General features: G+C 39.9%; 1 protein-coding gene across 1 annotated transcript in view; it reads right to left on the reverse strand.

Annotated features, from left to right (window-relative positions):
* LOC121873950 (ionotropic receptor 21a-like) overlaps positions 1-15,374 on the reverse strand; it is a 39,647-nt gene extending 24,273 nt beyond the window's left edge. The window contains exon 1 of the mRNA XM_042377829.1: positions 15,326-15,374. The gene's annotated coding sequence lies outside the window, so the exon portion shown is untranslated. The remainder of the gene's footprint in view (positions 1-15,325) is intronic.
* Positions 15,375-18,744: the final 3,370 nt, after the last annotated feature.

The raw sequence follows: 18,744 nt of genomic DNA on the forward strand, positions 1-18,744 counted from the left end.
AAAACTACAGGAAGATCTAAACAAATTTTTCGAATGGTATGAAAAATGGCAGATGAAATTCAACGTGGACAAATGTAAAGTACTCAGTATAGGAGATGTAAACAGGGAGACCAGTTACCAGATGAACAACGATGCCATTGAGAAATCCGACTGCGATTGAGATTTAGGAGTAATGATAAGTAGGAACCTTAAGCCAAGTAAACAATGTGTATTTGCTCGAAACAAGGCTAATAAAGTACTTGGGTTCATAAAAAGGAGTGATAGTTACAAGACTAGCGAGGTCATCCTAAAACTATATCTTGGGCATGTGAGACCTCACTTGGATTACGCAGTTCAATTCTCGTCACCTTATTACAGAATGGATATAGAATCCTTGGAAAGATTTCAGAGGAGAATGACAAGGCTAATCCCGGGCATTAGGAACCTTGAGTACAGAGACAGGTTAAAGCATCTTAATTTGTACTCCCTCGAGAGACGTAGAGTGAAAGGCGATATGATAGAGTGTATAAATGGAAGTTAGGGCTGAACAAAGGGGACATTACAAAGGTACTCAAACTATCCAACCAGGAGCAAACTCGTAACAATGGTTTTAAATTAGACAAATTTAGATTTAGGCGCGAAATAGGTAAACACTAATTTGGTAACAGAGTAGTGGATGAATGGAACAAGTTACCAAATATTATCATTAACTCGAATACGCTGGATAGTTTCAAACTTCGGTTGGATGCTCATATGAACAATAGGGGTTGGGTGTAATTGGGACTGCCCAGTATGGGCCAATAGGCCCGCTACAGTAGGGTGTGTCATACGAAGGCGAATTTTTTTTTTTTTAGTTTGGAACATCGGCCCATGGTATTAATGATGTAGTTCTATGTGCAGAATCATGTGATATCTTCAGATTTGAACAGTTTTCATATATTGCTAGGTAAATTTTAACTTGAAATCTTATGAAAATTCAGTATTCCCACCCTTTTACCAACACCACTAAATAGCTTATTTAAAGTAAAGTAAATGTATCAGGTTAATTTATTAGGATGAAAATGATCCAGAATAGTGAAACGAATGATCTTGACACATTTATTAAATTTAATATTCCTTTAGAAAACAAAATCATCAAATACAAAACCCGGTTTTACTACGACGACCCGGTGTTGCTGCACACCATAGAGAACATGTCTTTCTTGCTTCTCTTTCTACTCATCACCTCCCTGCTGACCACCTGAGCTCAGATGTAGCCTTCCCTCCTCTCCTGGCTGTACACGTGACTGCTGGCCTCGCTCACTTGCTGTACACAACGCTCTATACTCTGGGTGTGGGAGGGCCAGGCAGGGACATCGTAAGTTGTCCAGGAAAGCTCTGACTTGAACATTGTAGGGGCTGCAGGTAAGAGGGCTCTGCCAGCCTGGATGTTATCCAGATCTATGAGATCAGTGAGGGTCTTGGCACCTAGATTGACTTCAGGAGTCTTCCTGACCCTGAAGGAATCATCACCAACTGATTCGTCATGCCCAGATCCTCTCATAAGTCTCATATCCAAGATCTTTTTGACTGCCACTTTTCTCTCCTCCTCATCCTTACTGCAGAGCATTGTCTGCAGAACTGCCTCGGGATGAGCATACCAGGAAGATATCCTCACAGTCTGCTCCACAATCTGAACAACCTTCCTTGGCTGACTCCTCAGGAGCTCAAGCTGGAAGAGAACATGCCTCGGACCTTCGGAGAACGATGACTTGACCTTGGTGTTGAACCAATTTGGCAAGTAGACACTCACGATGAATTGGACAATAAGTCTCAGGTTGTGAAGCTGGTTTCCTTTCAGTTTATGATGAGCGACCCAAATTCTGCAGAACCTGAGAGCCGTTGTGAGCTACCTAGAATGTGAGACTGGACCTATCTGCAGGTAAGCAAGTCTATCAGGCATGACCCCAGTTTTGATGGCACTGCAAATCATGTAACCATAGTACTGGTCAGTACTCAGGTCGTCAATGACAGTATGTGCAAGCTCAACGAGTGGAGGGCCAATTGTGATTTTTTCAAAGCTCGGATTTATTTCTAACTCAGTGGCAGAGTCCAGCATCTTGCCAAGAGGACCAGACCATCTGTTGTTTGAAAGAGTCTTGCCATCCAGCCTCCTGGATCAGATGTCTGAGGGTAACTCGTTGGTGTGGAGGTTAAACAATCCAGACCAGCTTCCTCCCAATCTTCCGCTTATCCATTGTATGACCTCTTGCCACCCTGTGTTCGTGTTGTGCTGTCCTCCAATGGATTCGAAGGGTCTGGTCTATGTTCCTCTCTCTGAGCCAGTTCACAATGTTATCTGCCACTATCTCAGCTGGTTTCCTGATGTCATCTTTCTCTGGAGTGAAATGCCACAAATACTTCCCTCCTGGTTCATTGCAGCAGGAGTAGTGTTCCTCCTTCACCATGGCAGGGAACAACTTGTCAGAATCTCCAACTTTCATGAACACTTTAGTGTCATCCCTTCTCCCATCAAAGAACAAACAATTGATTCCATTTTCTCTTATCCCCTTATCAAACTCCTCTTCTAGGTTACTGACAAGTTTCTCCTGAGCTCTCCTTACTTTGTTATGATCTATCACCAGGTGAACATCATCAGGTGTTATTAAACCACCGTCAATCCAGGCAGTTGTTGCTATCTCTGCAGTTTCTCTGAGACCAGTGTGGTGTCGCATGCTGGCCAGAGCTATGCTCGGGATATCTTTCCTATTTCGAATCTTATGCCTGGAAGGTTTGGGATCATTATTTTCTGGGTTAGGGACAAAGTCACCATTCTCCTGGTCAGCACTCGGATCAGCTATGGGGAAGTCATTAAACTCTGAATCAGCTTGACTCCAATCATCGGCCTTTTTTACCTCACCCTGGGCCTTCTCAAGTCTCTTTTCCTCGGCAACTCTTCTCCTCTTCTGTCTCTCTGTGGCAGCCTCCTGTCTCTTTGACTCCGGAATATCTTGGCTAGAAATCATGAGAGTCTCTATACTGCCAGTCTCTTCTTGGTGTTTTGGACAACGCACTGATCACAGGAATCTTCAGTTCACGCTTGCAAATACAGGAGATGTGGGCCTCGGATTTACAGCGTCACATGATCGCATCCAAACTCAGGACAGAGAACAATTGGGCACTTGCAAGTAATTATGTCGAAATAACTGGTCCAGTTGCTTGGCAAAGCTGTCCCAACCGTAAGTTTTCCTCTCCCAAGAGAGATATCTTGCCTTTTCCCAACTGGCTAGCAGTCTTCACTAATCTTCTTCTTAACGGCGGCGACTGGAGGCTTGAACTGGAGCGTTAGCCAGAGTGTACTGTGCCAAGACAGCTTTGGTCATATCACTGGCAATGTCTTTGTTTGTGTAAGTTCTTTGGTTCTTTTCACTGATTTGCCTGATTAAATCACCGTATCTCAAAGCATCTCTCAATGTAGGCAACTCCGACTTCAGGAGCTCTCTCCCAGACCCAAGATAGTGACTGAGATGGCTGGATTTTTGGTTCCTCGTCCTGACACAAGCAGCCATCGCAAATATTATCAACTTATAAATGCATCAGAATCTGAAACAGAAAAAATATTGTTAGTTGGGTTGTTAAAGAATGAAGTCAGAAAGCAATGTTCACTATTTAATTGTAATGCACTAATGCAGCTGTACGTTAGATTTTCGATAAATTTCACGCTAAAATTTACCTAGCAAAAGGTTGCAAAATATTGAAACTGAAATTATTTTCTGTTTATATACACTAAAATCTACCAAAAAAGTGATGGGCCATTAGTTTTAGCTGATCTTCCCTCCTATGACACACCCTACTAGTTACTCTTGTTCCGGGAGGAACACCTGAGGACTTAATTCCCGGCATCCACCCGTTGGGTTGGGAAATGCCGGCTGATAGTTTTACTCCTGACACCGACTACTGTGTGTCAGAGCTGCTTCCCAAATTCTCTTGGTGTTGTCTGGGTATTTTTTTTTACTTATTATTGTTAGGTATAATATTTAGGATGTTTAATTTGGAATTTATATAAAGTTCCATTCTGTTTTGCCTTGTAATGTTCATGCGTGAGTTTTCCTTGTAAATGTATTGGTTTCTGTTCTGTGTATTTTTCACTCTGTATTTTCTTCTACACAAATAAAAAACAATTGACCTATCGAAGCGTGTCTAGAGCACTTTGTAAAAATACTATAAGTGCATTAAAGCAATTTTATTATAGAGCAGTATTCTCCCAACCTGACTTAGATCTGCAATAAGTGAGAGGCCTGGCTTAGGTACCATCATTTAAATATTTAATTGCTTCAATAAGCATTTAATTTACAACCATGGGAGGATTTTTTCTTAGTGAACTTGTGAAGGATTGCAGTGGCAAAAGCATATAAAATTGAATTCAAACCTTCAATGACTAAGAGTATGATTAAGAAGTCGGTTAACTGAGAATGATATTTTACTTGATTGTGCTTTGGAATTATGTGTTGAGAATACGTCTGAGTTGGTGATAACATTAAAGAAATTAGAATTGAAAAATACAGAGAAACAGGCAACATGAGAAGAAACAAAGGCAACATAAATATCAAATGTTACATTTACGATTATCTAGTCCTGCTGAACAGGTGACTACACCCCAAAAAGAGGTCTTTGATGTAACTAAATATGCAAAAATGGTGCCTTCATTTGATGAACTCGATCCAGAATTATTTTTCTTGCATTTTGAGAAGGTAGCGCAATCACTTACTTTTCTTCAGACTCATTAGACAATTTTAGCTCAAACATCTATCGTAGATAAAGACCGCACTACTTATGTGTCACTTACTGAAGATCAGGTTAAAGATTATGACACCGCGAAGAAGGCAATATTACAGAGCTATGATCTAGTACCACTAATGTGTAGGTAAAAGTTTAGGAATCTTAGAAAAGATTCTTGAAAGTCTTATTCTGAATTTGCAAATGTGAAGGGATAAATGTTTAATCGTTAGTTGAGAGTTACTGATGTCCAGGATTATGCTAAATTGTATCAGTTGATATTGCTTGAAGAATTTAAGAGACAAATTCCGAATCCTGTTAGATTTTATTTAGATGAAAAATACATTTCTACATTGTCAGAGGCAGCCATATTGGCCATATTGCTCTTACTCATAAAACCTTTGAGTTCAGAAATGTAAACAAACCAGACACCACCAATAGGAAACATGCACGGCCACAGGGGTCTCTAATCGGTGCTGGGAAGTGGTCTGGGCCTGGCGACTCCCTTAAGTCTTATTCTACTTCAGGTAATCCTGAGTTTCAGGTTGAATCATCTGGTAAGACTGAATCAAATATAAATGGCAAGTTTTGCCGTTATTGTAAAAAGAGTGGCCATGAAATTCAAAATTGTTTCAAATTAGTTCAAAAGAAAACCAAAGAGAACAACTCCAGTGTGGCGACTTGTTTACTGAAGTGACTTCAAGTCTAACGAACCTAGTAAAGCTGATACTTTTAAACCATTTATTTTCGAGGGATCTATTTCTTTTAATAAAACTCAAATGGAGGATATTGAGCTCTGCCCGATCTACGACAAGTCTGTAAACGAATCGGACATAATTATCTAAACACTGTACTTGCTATTAGCTGACGTTAGGTATTCTAATGCACAAGTACAGATCTCCTCACGTTCCCGCCAATGAAGTTTGGTCAGAGACACATCAGGTTATAGTTCCTACTTGACTTTGATCAACTATATTAACCCTTGCACATTACTATAGTGCTAGTCATCTTGGGGTAAATAACACCTAACACAAAATCCTTCAACATACCTATTGGCCAAAGTTACAACGTGATGTAGGTAAATATTGTAGAACTTGTCATGAATGTCAACTAACAGAAAAACCAAATCAGACCATTAAGCCTGCACCATTAAAGCCAGTTCCAGTACTTGAAAAACCTTTTATAAAAATCATAATAAACTATGTAGGGCTCCTTCCGAAACTAAAAAAAGGTAACTAATTCCTTCCCACAATGATGAGTAGTACTACTAGGTATCCTGAAGTTATTTCTTTAAGATGCATAACTACAAAGAATGTCTTGAAAGCACTGATTACATTTTTCACCCAATATAGAGTTCCAAAGGTACTCCAGTCTGACCAAGGTTCAAATTTCACTTCAGGTCTATTCAAGTAAGTAATGAAGGAGATGGGAGTACGTCGGTACCTAGCAATGGCATATCAAGATTTTCGAGATTTATCTATTAAATTAACTTTCCATTCTGTTTTGCCTTGAAATGCTCGTGCGTGAGTTTTCCTTGTTGGATAAGTTTAGGTTTAGGAAGGAGATAGGAAGAAACTGGTTCACAAATAGGGTGGTGGACGAGTGGAACAAGCTTAGCAACTTTGTAGTAAGTGCGGGAACTCTGGAAAGTTTCAAAAGGAGGCTAGATAGATTCATGGATGATAGAGAGTGCTAGTAACTCTCGGCAGGAGCTGCCATGCACAGGCCAACCGACCTATTGCAGACTCCTTATTTAATAATTTAAGGGACTGAACTAACGGGACAAATGCATTGTGATAAGGCAGAGTCAAAATATTCTTAAGTGTAGAAATTTGCCGCCTGGTTTGAGTAGAATGAAAGGATTTTTTAGCTCTTTTAAAACAATGATCAACAAACACTGAAGGGTACCCAAGTTTTTGTGCACTGGAACGAATGTGTTTCAGTTCTTCATCAATAAATTCAGCGTCACAAATACGCAAACATCTCAAAAACATAGTCATGTCGCTCTTTCTCTTAAGCTCCTCTGCGTGTGTGGTGGTGTTGGTGTGCGGATTAGTGGATGTCATGCTTATGACCTGACCTCATGTTTAGTAAGGTCACCCTGTGTGCTTAAGCCTCTCCCTGTCCATGTAATTCAGTTGCCTCTGAAGATGTCTTGAATAAAGACGAAAACTAAGGTGCTCCATTGTTTCACTTTTTTCCTGTATGATTTTATCAAGATTTATCGTATCCACGTTTCCATTGTGGATCTACAGGGAATATATATATATATATATATATATATATATATATATATATATATATATATATATATATATATATATATATATATATATATATATATATATATATATATATATATATGTGTGTGTGTGTGTGGGGGGGGGTGAACTCAGGGATTGCATAAGAGATATAATGAAGTTAAGAAAATCAAAACCACTCTAACAAGTCAGAGCTGCCCAACAAATATGGAACCTTAGATCTATATATTTGACTGCAAACACCTGGATGAATGTACAATCCTCCCTTATAAGAATAGTAAACATGTGGCGTGGGACAATGGATGATGCTTCTACCATAGGACTAGGTATCTCCCCATAACTGGAGCGGGGAGTATAGCAAGTTTTAGGGGAAACCATACGGAGATAAACCACAAGAACCTCATCTGCGAATATTCCTTTGTCCCAAAAGGTTAGCTGACTCTGAAATTCTGAGCTCCAAACTTATTAAAACCACCGGAGAGATCAGCGCAATCAGTTACTTGTTCTAGTGCCTCAGTATAACGAGCCAGAGAAAATATGGTTGCTGCCTACTGGGATCTTGTCCTTTACCTGAGGAGCTGGAGGGAGTCTTCGAAGTGGGATGTGTCAGTGTGTTTGTAAATACAAATCTACTCAGAGTTCAGGGAATATTTTCCATAAACGATCCCTATTCTGTTTTTTTAAAGTGATGGTTCTCCTAAACACATTCAACCAGAGTCACTATCCCTATATATTTTTATATCACTTCGCGCTCGTGTGTGTGTGTGTGTTTTCATAAATAAGCATTAATCATACTCCTCTTAAGATATAAGTTTTGAAATAAGACTCTTGCAGACATTCTTAGAGTGATAATATCAGGATATTATATGTTTTTCCTTGTTAATTTAATGGATATCCTATATAAATGACTCCTTTAGGCTATTCAGTAAAGATGACAGGTACAGAGTCCAGTACTTACTGTTTTTGTTATTTAAAATTGGCTCAATCTTAGTCTTTCATTTACATGTTAATAATAAACTCCAAATTATCACCAAAGCAGTATTAAATGATACACAATATCGTCACAAATACCACTTTACTCAAGATATCGTTCTACAGAGTTTAACATATAACATCTTAATGGAGAGAGTTTTGCTGTAATTCAATTGTCAAAATAAATTAGTCTTGATGTGTAGATTCAATGTTTCCCAATCAATTTTCCCTCCAAACCACCAGTGATGGTAAAGAAAGAATTATTTTTTCTGATTAAAGGTGTGTGCTCGTACGTTATTGTGGTTATTTTATTCCTTGCAATGACTTAATCCTTAGGCTGATATAATACAAAATGGCTATGTAGTTCTGAATATATTAAACATAATACTGAATTTTTCTAAAGGAATTGGAGAATCGTGATTTTTATTCACAAGATGATCGTGTATCAGTTATTTGAAGACTTTTTTTTTAATTGTCTTTTCTTTGCCTAATAATCTGGCACGTTGGAGTAAAATTGTTGTAATCATATCATATGATGATACGAAAAATGTAAGAAAAATAATGATTGGTACGTATGCTATTCATGATGAGATTTTCTCTTGATATAAAGAAAAATATGCCAGCCTATGATATCTGTGATAATCAGCAAAAAGTTGATGATAGAAAAGCAGAAAATCTTCTGTAACATTCACGTGAAAGCTATTTTTCGCTGCTTTTGGATTCGAGTGGCGGTGAAGATTATAAGGAACATTAACTGTTGAGCTAAATGAGCTTGGCAGGTTGGACTGTTGAGTAGTAGTACTGGCGACTGTCAGGGGTTGTCGAGGTCTTGTATACTGTCTTGCTACTGAACCTTCCTTCCATTTCCGGATCCACCTGTACACTGTAGAAACGCTCGCCCCAGTCTTAAGGGCAGTTTCCCGTGCAGAGAGACCACGCAGCCACAGCCTCAGTATCAAATGTGGGTCAGCTGAGCCCTCTTGTCTATTTCCTGGTTGATTCGGCATGGGGTTCTCTCTGTCAAATAGGAGTGTGATAACTTTTATAGCACGAACTCTCACGCTTAATCCGAAGACACTTAAACCAGTTAGCAATCCACTGCCACTTCAACATGGTCCCTCATATATATTTTATAAACTAGTCTTGTTTAAACTGAACGGCAACTTATCTTGGTATTAGAAGAGAAAAAAATCATTTTGTACGCATATATTTAGCAAGGTAATGAAATTGCTATTATCATTTTCGACAATATCACTTACCGGAAAAAATTCACAGAAATAAAACAGAGAAATGTTGTGGGAAATTGAGGATTGAATATTACTTAAGATTAATGAATTGTCGTTTTCATTTAGACAAGAAAAATTTACACCTCAGTCCACATACATGATTATGATACATGTAAAACACACTGCACTTAGCCCATGAGATGTATTTGTCACCAGATTGAACACGGTCTACACGGTATTGGTCACTATTCTTTTTTTTACGGGGACTAGCCCACCTGGACACAGGTCATCGATCCACATCAGGACCTAAGGGGCAAAAAATAAAAATACAAAATAAATTAAAAATAGAAAAGGAAAAGGTTATATTAATCAACACCACGAAGATGCCAGAAAATCAGCTTTTTAAAGTGAGACAGATTGTATGAGTATGGAAACACACAAGAAGGCAGAGCATTCCACAGTTTGGCTGTGTGAGGAAACAATGATGTACTATAACGGGTTATTCTAGTGTGACCGACATCCACAGAGAAATGGTGGGCACCGCGGGCAAGACGTGTGTTACAAGCCCACGGCCTTGCCGGCGGTACACAGGATGCCAAATCCACCGAACATTGCCAGTTAAAGTACCTGTAAAAGAGAGGGAGTGAAGCAACATTGCGGCGAAGAGAAAGGGAAGAAAGATTATCAACTAAAGGGGGAGAGTTAATAAGACGCAATGCCTATCTAACAGTTGGACAGAAGAAGAGTCACCCCAGTTATGAGAGCAGTACTCCAAATTAGGACGAATGAATCCCTAATATACTTGAAGCAACTGCTCAGGAGTGAAGTAGCTACGGCATCTGTACAGCATTCCCAGCTTTAGGAAGGCAGCTTTAGCAATGTTGAGGATGTGTGGCTTCCATGACATATTAGAGAAAATGGTGACGCGTAGCATATCTATTTTAGAATTTGGCAGAATGATTGTGTCCTGAAATACGATTGCTAGGAGATCATCAAATTTGAATTTAACCAAGTATCTACCTCCCATTCGGAGATGCTGCACAGATCCGCATGGGGAGATGTAATGATATCAGCTCTAGAAACAGATCTAGTTTGAGAGTTAGGGGAAGGGGATAATGTGAAAAGGAGTGAAGAATAGAATCATCAGCGTAAGAATAGATAGAATTAGTTGTAGTGTGAAGTAAATCATTGAGAAAAAGAAGGAAGAGAGTATTTGAACGAACAGAACCCTGTGTGACACCACTATTGGTAGAGAAAGGGCAAGAGATCGATCCTCGAGAAGAACTGCAATGGATCGGTTGTCAATGAAGCTAGAAATTAGAGAGCAAAGTAGGGGATAGAAACCATAGGAGGGAAGTTTAGAAAGCAAAGACTTGTGCTGTCAAATGCTTTGGAGATGTCGAGGGACACGACGAAAGTTTACCCATAATCTCTAGATGATGACCAGCGATGGGTGCAATAGGAGAGCAGATCACCAGTAGATCTCGCCTGGTGAAAGCCATACTGGTGATCCGACAAAAGAGAATGGCGTTCAAGGTGACGGAGAAAATGGGAGTTCAAGTTATTTTCGAAAACTTCGAGAGGGATGAAGTTAGGGCAATGGGGCGATAGTTAGAGGGATTAGAATGGTCACCCTTCTTCGCGATGGGCTGAACCAAGGCATGCGTCCAAGAAGAATGAAAAGTTTGGGTTTTGAGGTAAAGGCGAAAGAGGCGAGCAAGCACAGGGGCCAGAGCTTCAGCACAGTGCCTCAGAACACGAGGAGGTATTCCGTCCGGTCCATGCACCTTACTCACATTCATCCTGGATAACACAACAGCAACACTACCAGTGAAGATTATGTAAATGTGCATAGGTTCAGTAGGAGGAACAGGGGTAGGAGGGATAGAGTTGGAATTGTCTAAGGTGGAGTTAGAGGAGAGTAAGGTGACAAAGGGATTGGCTTAATCAGGGTAGAGTTGGCTATAGAGCTTTCAGGTCGGTAAAGGAGAGGAATAGAGGGAGTGCAGAAGTTATTACAGATGTTTTTGGTTAAGGACCAGAAGGATTTACTAGAAGAAGAATTAGTCAGGACATCGGTCTTTCTTTTTTTAATAAAATTCCGCTTGGTCCTACGAAGGACCTTACAACAATTCCTAGAAGCAATGAAAGAGGGGTGGGTAATAGGAGAAGGAGATTGTTTCATAGCTTGATATGCCCTATCTCTCCCCCTGCATGCAAGAGAGCAGGAGCGATTGTAAAGTGAAAATTTTGGTAGAAGATGGGGTAAATACACTCATACGACCCTATATAAAGGAATGGGGTGCATCTGTCTCGGGATGGGTGGCAACCCTGGCTGGCTCTCTATGTCAGGTATAATCTGAAGTGTGAAATAAATAAGGAAATAAAAACTGAGCTGAGTATAGAAACAATTTGGATAGAATTAATCGATGGTAGGGAAAAATTAATCACAGGAGTAATATATAGACCTCCTAATCTTGATAGAGTTAATGAGCGACTTATTTGGGATAAAATGCGCAGGGCTTCCATACACAACAAAGTCTGTATAGTAAGCGACTTTAACTTTAGCCAAATAGATTGGATTGACCTTGCCAGTAACTCAGAATTAGAGGATTTTCTTAAAATAATCCAGGTCTGTTTACTAAGCCAACATATAACTGAACCCACCCGGGGTAATAATGTACTCGATTTAGTTCTGTCAAACAGAGAAAACCTGATTAGTAATGTCGAGGTAGGAAACGAACTTGCAAACAGCGATCACAAAGAAATTAGATTCCAGTTAGAATTTTAGAGCAGACGCAAGAAAAATTCCACTTAAGTCCCAGATTTCAGAAGGGCAGACTTTGATAGTTTGAAGAGGCAGCTGAGATAAGGGGTATCACGCTTGGGGGGTGAATTACATGACCTCACATAAAGTGATCTCACACAATATACCCACAGAGGGCGACCTCACCTTACTTGGAGACCTGACGGTTTAGGATGATCTGATCACGAGATCTGAGGTTGACGAGTTCCACAACAATTTAAATAATGAATTACCTAATGCACAAAGGCAGAACAAACCATACAGAAAACTCAGATCAAACAACAATGACCCTAAATGGATAGATAATTATTTAAAGAATATTATTGGAAAAGGAAGGAGAATAAATCGTGGTGAAGTTTACCTCCGATATTATTATAAGGAATTGGCCGGTAGGGTTAATACCGAGATAAGAAAAGCAAAGAGGAATAATGAACTGAAGGTAACAAGGGAGGCGAAGTCAAACCCCAAGGGATTCTATCAAATGTATCAAACTAAAACAAGAGAAAAGATTGGACTAATAGAGTCAGATACCGGCGAGCTAACTGATAACGACGGAGAAATGAGCAATAATCTGAATAAATATTTTTCAACAGTTTTCACCACCGAAAATTTAAAGATGATACCCGAGGCACCGACTCTATACAGAGTTAATGAAGAAAATAAATTAAGCGAGATAGTAGTGACTACTATTGATGTTAGAAAGCAAATAGACAAACTATAGCCTAATAAGTCACAAAGTCCCAATGAGATATTTGCCAGAGTATTAAAGGAATGTAAGGAAGAGCTTAGTATGCCCTTAGCAAAGTTGTTTAACATGTCCTTAAAAACGGGTGTAGTACCAGAATCCAAGAGGATAGCGAATGTAATACCGATTTTCAAGAAGGGAGATAGATCACTATCCTCTAACTACCGTCCAATCTGTCGAACATCAATTATGATGTGGTATATCTCGACTTTAGCAAAGCCTTCTACAAACTCCCCCACGAAAGACTAATAAGAAGAGTGGAGGCTCATGGCATTAAAGGAGATATTCTAAAATGGAATAGGGCGTGCTTACAGGACAGGAAACAGCGAGTGAGCATTAACAGCACTAAATCCGATTGGAGCAACGTCACTAGTGGAGTTACCCAAGGCTCAGTACTTGGAACATTATTATTTATTCGATACATAAACGACATAGATATCGGCGTAGACAGCAACATAAGTAAATTTGCTGATGACACTCAAATAGGGCGTGTAATTAAATCTGACGAGGACTCGGCAAAACTACAGGAAGATCTAAACAAATTTTTCGAATGGTCTGAAAATTGGCAGATGAAATTCAATGTGGACAAATGTAAAGTACTCAGTATAGGAGATGTAAACAGGGAGACCAGATACCAGATGAGCAACGATGTTATTGAGAAATCCGACTGCGAGAAAGATTTAGGAGTAATGATAAGTAGAAATCTTAAGCCAAGTAAACAATGTGAATGTGCTCGAAACAAGGCTAATAAAGTACTTGGTTTCATACAAAGGACTAGCGAGGTCATCCTAAAACTATATCTTACGCTTGTATGACCTCACTTGGATTAGGCAGTTCAATTCTGGTTACCGTATTACAGAATGGATATAGAATTCACGGAAAGAATTCAGGGGAGAATGGCAAGACTAATCCCGGGCATTAGGAACCTTGAATACAGAGACAGGTTAAAAGCATCTTAATTTGCACTCCCTCGAGAGGCGTAGAGTGAGAGGCGATATGATGAGGTGTATAAATGGAAGTCAGGGTTAAACAAAGGGGACATAACAAAGGTACTCAAACTATCCAACCAGGAGCGAACTCGTAACAATGGTTTTAAATTAGAGAAATTAAAATTTAGGCGAGAAATAGATAGCATTGGTTTGGAAATAGAGTAGTAGACGAGTGGAACAAGTTACAAAATATCATCATTAACGCGAATACGCTGGATAGCTTCAAACATAGGTTGGATGGATATATGAGCAGTAGGGGTTGTGTGTAAATCGTACTGCCCAGTATGGGCCAATAGGCCCGCTGCTGTTCCCTCCATTCTTATGTTCTTATGTTCTTATAACCCCAGCAATGCTGTCAGCATATACCGAGGTGTCCCGAGCGGAAAAGCAACATTCATCCTAAGGAAAGTCGGTGAAGAATTCTTGCAAGGCTTGCCAGTTTGCCCTCCGATTGTGCCATAGTTGACGTTTAGAGATGGGTGGGGGAGGTGGTCGTGCCCAGCTTGATTTAATAGAAATAAGATTGTGATCAGAAGACCCTAAGGGAGAAGAAATTGAGTATGAAGAGTGTGAAGAGTTAGAGGTAAAACAATGGTCAAGAATGTTAGCAAGTGATCGTGTCGATCAGGAACACGTGTAGGGTGTTTAATTATTTGTTCCAGATGAATAAGTAAAGAAAAAAGAGAGTGCCTTAGCTCCACCTGGGTCATCCTTTGCAGAGCCAAGCCACTCTCTGCGATGTACTGTACATCCACTAAAAAACTATTCGGCACCCGTGTCATATTGTATCACGCTGTAAGGGTGCCGAATAATTTTTTTGTGGGTGTACATTGAAATCCACAAGGTAGAGGATCTCAGTGTTCAGGTGTGGATAGCAACGACTCATGGCAAGAAGTGAGATAGTCAAAGAGTTCCAAATAGTTGGTAGAGTTGGAAGAACAGTATAGGAAACAAAGAAAAATAGTCATAGCTGGTAGAGATATTTGGAGCCAGATGACGTCATAAAGGGAAGATTCAAGATCCGTGAGTCGAGCTATAGGTGTACGTGTGTTGCAGTAGGCGCATACACCTCCCTCAGAAAGGAAAGAGGTATAATGGTTGTAGTTGGAGACTTAAAAAGGTTTGGGTGAAGCTGCTTTGGTGTCTGTGATCGAGTGCAAAAACTCAGGTCTATGAAAGTCCGTGGATACATAAACACTCTGGGATACCTCTTAAACACGGAGATGGTTTACATTAGTTTGCACTAAAGAAAATACCGACTTACAGTAGTTTTCATTGTTGTTTTACTATCCTCTACTGTAGGTAAATAGAAAGACGATAATCTAGTTTGTAGATACAAACTAGGTATAAAGAGTCATGGGAAATTAAATATTATGTTTTGAATCTATAATTTGTGCAAAACATAAAACTTGTCGAAAATACGCATAACTCCTTATAGTTCAAAGTGCTAGTTACAAATTTCCAAGTCAAGTTTTGACGGATAACAATACAAGCTATAAATCCGGTACAGGCTGAGACACTCAAAGCACGAAGAGTCACATGTCTTCTTTCTACACTAGACTAAAAATAGAGTCAAAATGATATAATATTACCTTGGCAGTAAGCTCAAGCTGATAAGCAGTTCCTCCCGTCGCGATGGAGTCCAGGCAATAATGTCACCACCTTCTCCACTCGAACGTATTTATAAGCAAGAGCGTTGAGGAGGCGTGGCAAATGACTTCATGCTGAACTCGGGAATTGATTAGCTGTCGCAAGTAACTTTCCGTGTAAACTTTAACATAATCTTCACGCTAAATATTAAATAAAATAATTAAATATATATGACATTAGACCTCATAAACACAAATTATAATTAGATCTGTATTGTATTATGTCTGTTTTTCCTTTACCTAACTTAATTATGTGCCCTAGAAATTTAAAAGGATCATCACATTTACACGTGAATAACTTTATACATTATTTTTGTTCTGTTTCCCTGTCTAATATTCTTTTTACTTATTTGTTTTCAATTCTTCTATCTCTCTCTCTCTCCCTCTTTTTCTGTATGCATATCTATTTCCCTTTACCTTTTGCTTTATCTTTATATCCATCTCTATTCCACACGGTCGTTTAATTTCCTCCTTTGTGTTTCTCTCGTGTTTTTATTTCTCTCTCCTTGTTTGTCTGTTCCTCTTTACTTAAACATGTCTGTGAGTGTTTGTGTGTCCGTTTGTCGGCGCATCACTCGCCTCCCAGACATATAATCTCTACATATTTGGTATCGTTGGAATTGTTTTGACCCACAGATGGTTCTTAACTGGGTTCTATTTCAATACTTTGAGTTTTGGGGTCCCCAAAGAAAATCATAATGTGGTTAATGGGGTATCCTATAACATCAAAGTCGGTTAATGGCGTCTCCTGGGGCACCTAGACCATTATTTATTTCCATTTTGTATTATAATATAATTTAATATATAATTTTCCATTCACAAGAAAATTACTGTTTATTAAACTAATTAAATGTAATTAATAAATTAAAGAATCTTGTTTTGGTGATTCACAAACTTGGCTGCTGTTGTACTCGGTCAACTATCAGCTGAAATCGTGGCGAATTTCGATTTTATTGTCCTATGTTATCAGTTGACAATAATCTTAAAGCAGGGCCTTCTTGGATGGATCCCACTGGTCGGGAAGGCTTTTGGACTCCAGGGCCGACCTGATCATCATCCAACTACTGGGGCCGCAACTGACGTAACCGTTGTTGCTGAAGGATCGGCTTTTTTCACGCTTCATTTTTCCAACATTCGCGGCCTGAGATCCAATTTTTCTTCTATGGAGGACCATCTATTACCCTCGTCCCCCGACCTTTCACACTATCTGAACTTCAACTGACCAAAGCACCTTCGCCCAAACCTTTTCAAGTCTCAAACTACAACCATTATACCTCTTTCCTTTCTGAGGGAGGTGTATGCGCCTACTGCAACACACGTACACCTATAGCTCGACTCACGGATCTTGAATCTTTTCTTTATGATGTCATCTGGCTCAAAATATCTCTCCCAACTATCACTATTTTTCTTTGTTTCCAATACTGTTCTCCCAACTCTACCAACTATTTGGAACTCTTTGACTATCTCACTGTCTTCTTGCCACGAGTCGTTACCCCAACACCGAGATCCTCTACCTAGGGGATTTCAATGTACATAACAGAGAGTGACTTTGCTCTGCAAGGGATGACCCAGATGGAGCTGAGGCACTCTATTTTTTCTTACTTAATGATCTGGAACAAACAATTAACACACTACACGCGTTCCTGATCGACACGATCAACTTGCTAACATTTTTCATCTCTGTTTTACCTCTAACCCCTCACGCTGTCCATGACACAATTTCTGCTCCCTTAGGATCTTCTGATCACAATCTTATTACTATTAAATCAAACTGGGTACGACCACTTCCCCCACCCTCCTCGAAACGCCAACTATGGCATTATCGGAGGGCAAACTGTTAATCCTTGAGAGAGTTCTTCTCCGACTTTTCTTGGGATGAATGTTGCTTTTCCACTCTCGGGACACTTCGGTATGTGTTGACAGTATTGCTGGGTATGAGTGCATTTATCCCATCTTCTACCAAAACTTTCACTTTACAATCATGGTTTGATCGCTCCTGTTCTCTTGCATGCAGGGAGAGAGAAAGGGCTTCTCCTATTACCAACTCCTCTTTCATTGCTTCTAGGAATCGTTGTAAGGCTATTCTTCGTAGGACCAAGAGGAATTTTATGAAAAGAAAGACCGCTGTCCTGACTAACTCTTCTTCTAGTAAATCCTTCTGGTCCTTAACCAAAAACAACTGTAATAAATTCTGCACTCCTTCTTTTCGTCTTCTCTTCCGTCCTGATAATATATAGCCAACTCTCCCCCTGATAAAGCCAATCTCTTTGACACCATATTCTCCTCTAACTCCTCCTTTGACGATCCCAAGTCTATCCCTCGTACTCGTGCTCCTCCTAATTAACCTATGCACTTTCCTATAATCTCCACTCGTAGGGTTGCTGGTGTGTTATCCAGGTTGGATGTGAGTAAGGCGCACGGACCGGACGGAATACCCCCTCGTGTTCTGAGGGAGTGTACTGAAATTCTAGCCCCTGTGCTTGCCTGCCTCCTTCACATTTGCCTCATAACCCAAACTTTTCCTCCTTCTTGCATGGAAACATGCCTCGATTCAGCCCATCCCGAAGAAGGGTGGCCGTTCCAATCCCTCAAATATCGCCCCATTACCCTAACTTCATCCCTTTCTAAGATTTACGAAACTATCTTAAACTCATTATCTCCGTCACCTTGAAGACCACTCTCTTTTGTCGGATCACCAAAATGGCTTTCGCCAGGCGACTTCTACTGGTGATCTGCCCTCCTACTGCACCCATCTTTGGTTATCCTCTCCACTGGGACATGGGGAAACTTTCGTCGTGACCCTCGACATCTCCAAAGCATTTGACAGGGTATGGCACACGTCTTTGCTTTATTATGGTTTCTCTTCCCCACTTTGTTCTCTAATTTCTAGCTTCCTTGAGAACCGATCCATGGCAGTTGTTGTCGAGGGATCGATCTCTCTCTCTTTCCCTACCAGTAGTGGTGTCCCACAGGGTTTTCTTCTTTCACCTACTCTCTTCCTTCTTTTTATCACTGATTTACTTCACACTACGACTAAATCTATCCATTCTTATGCTGATGATTCTACTCTTCACTCTTCTTCACATTTTTACCTTCCCCCTAATTCTCAAATTAATTCTGTTTCCAGAGCTGATATCATTTCATCTATCAGTGAGGATCTGTGAAGCATCTTCGAGTGGGAAGATAAAAACGTGGTTAAATTCAATAGTAATAAAACTCAGTATTTACCAATTACACTTTCCAAATTAGAAGATCTCCCACCAATCACATTTCAGGATGCAATCATTCTGCCAAATTCTAAAAGAGATATGCTGGGTCTCACCATTTCCTCTTATATGTCATGGAAGTCACACATCCACAAC

The sequence above is a fragment of the Homarus americanus genome, unplaced genomic scaffold (assembly GCF_018991925.1).
Source record: "Homarus americanus isolate GMGI-L3 unplaced genomic scaffold, GMGI_Hamer_2.0 scaffold25827, whole genome shotgun sequence".
Lineage (NCBI taxonomy): Eukaryota > Metazoa > Arthropoda > Malacostraca > Decapoda > Nephropidae > Homarus > Homarus americanus.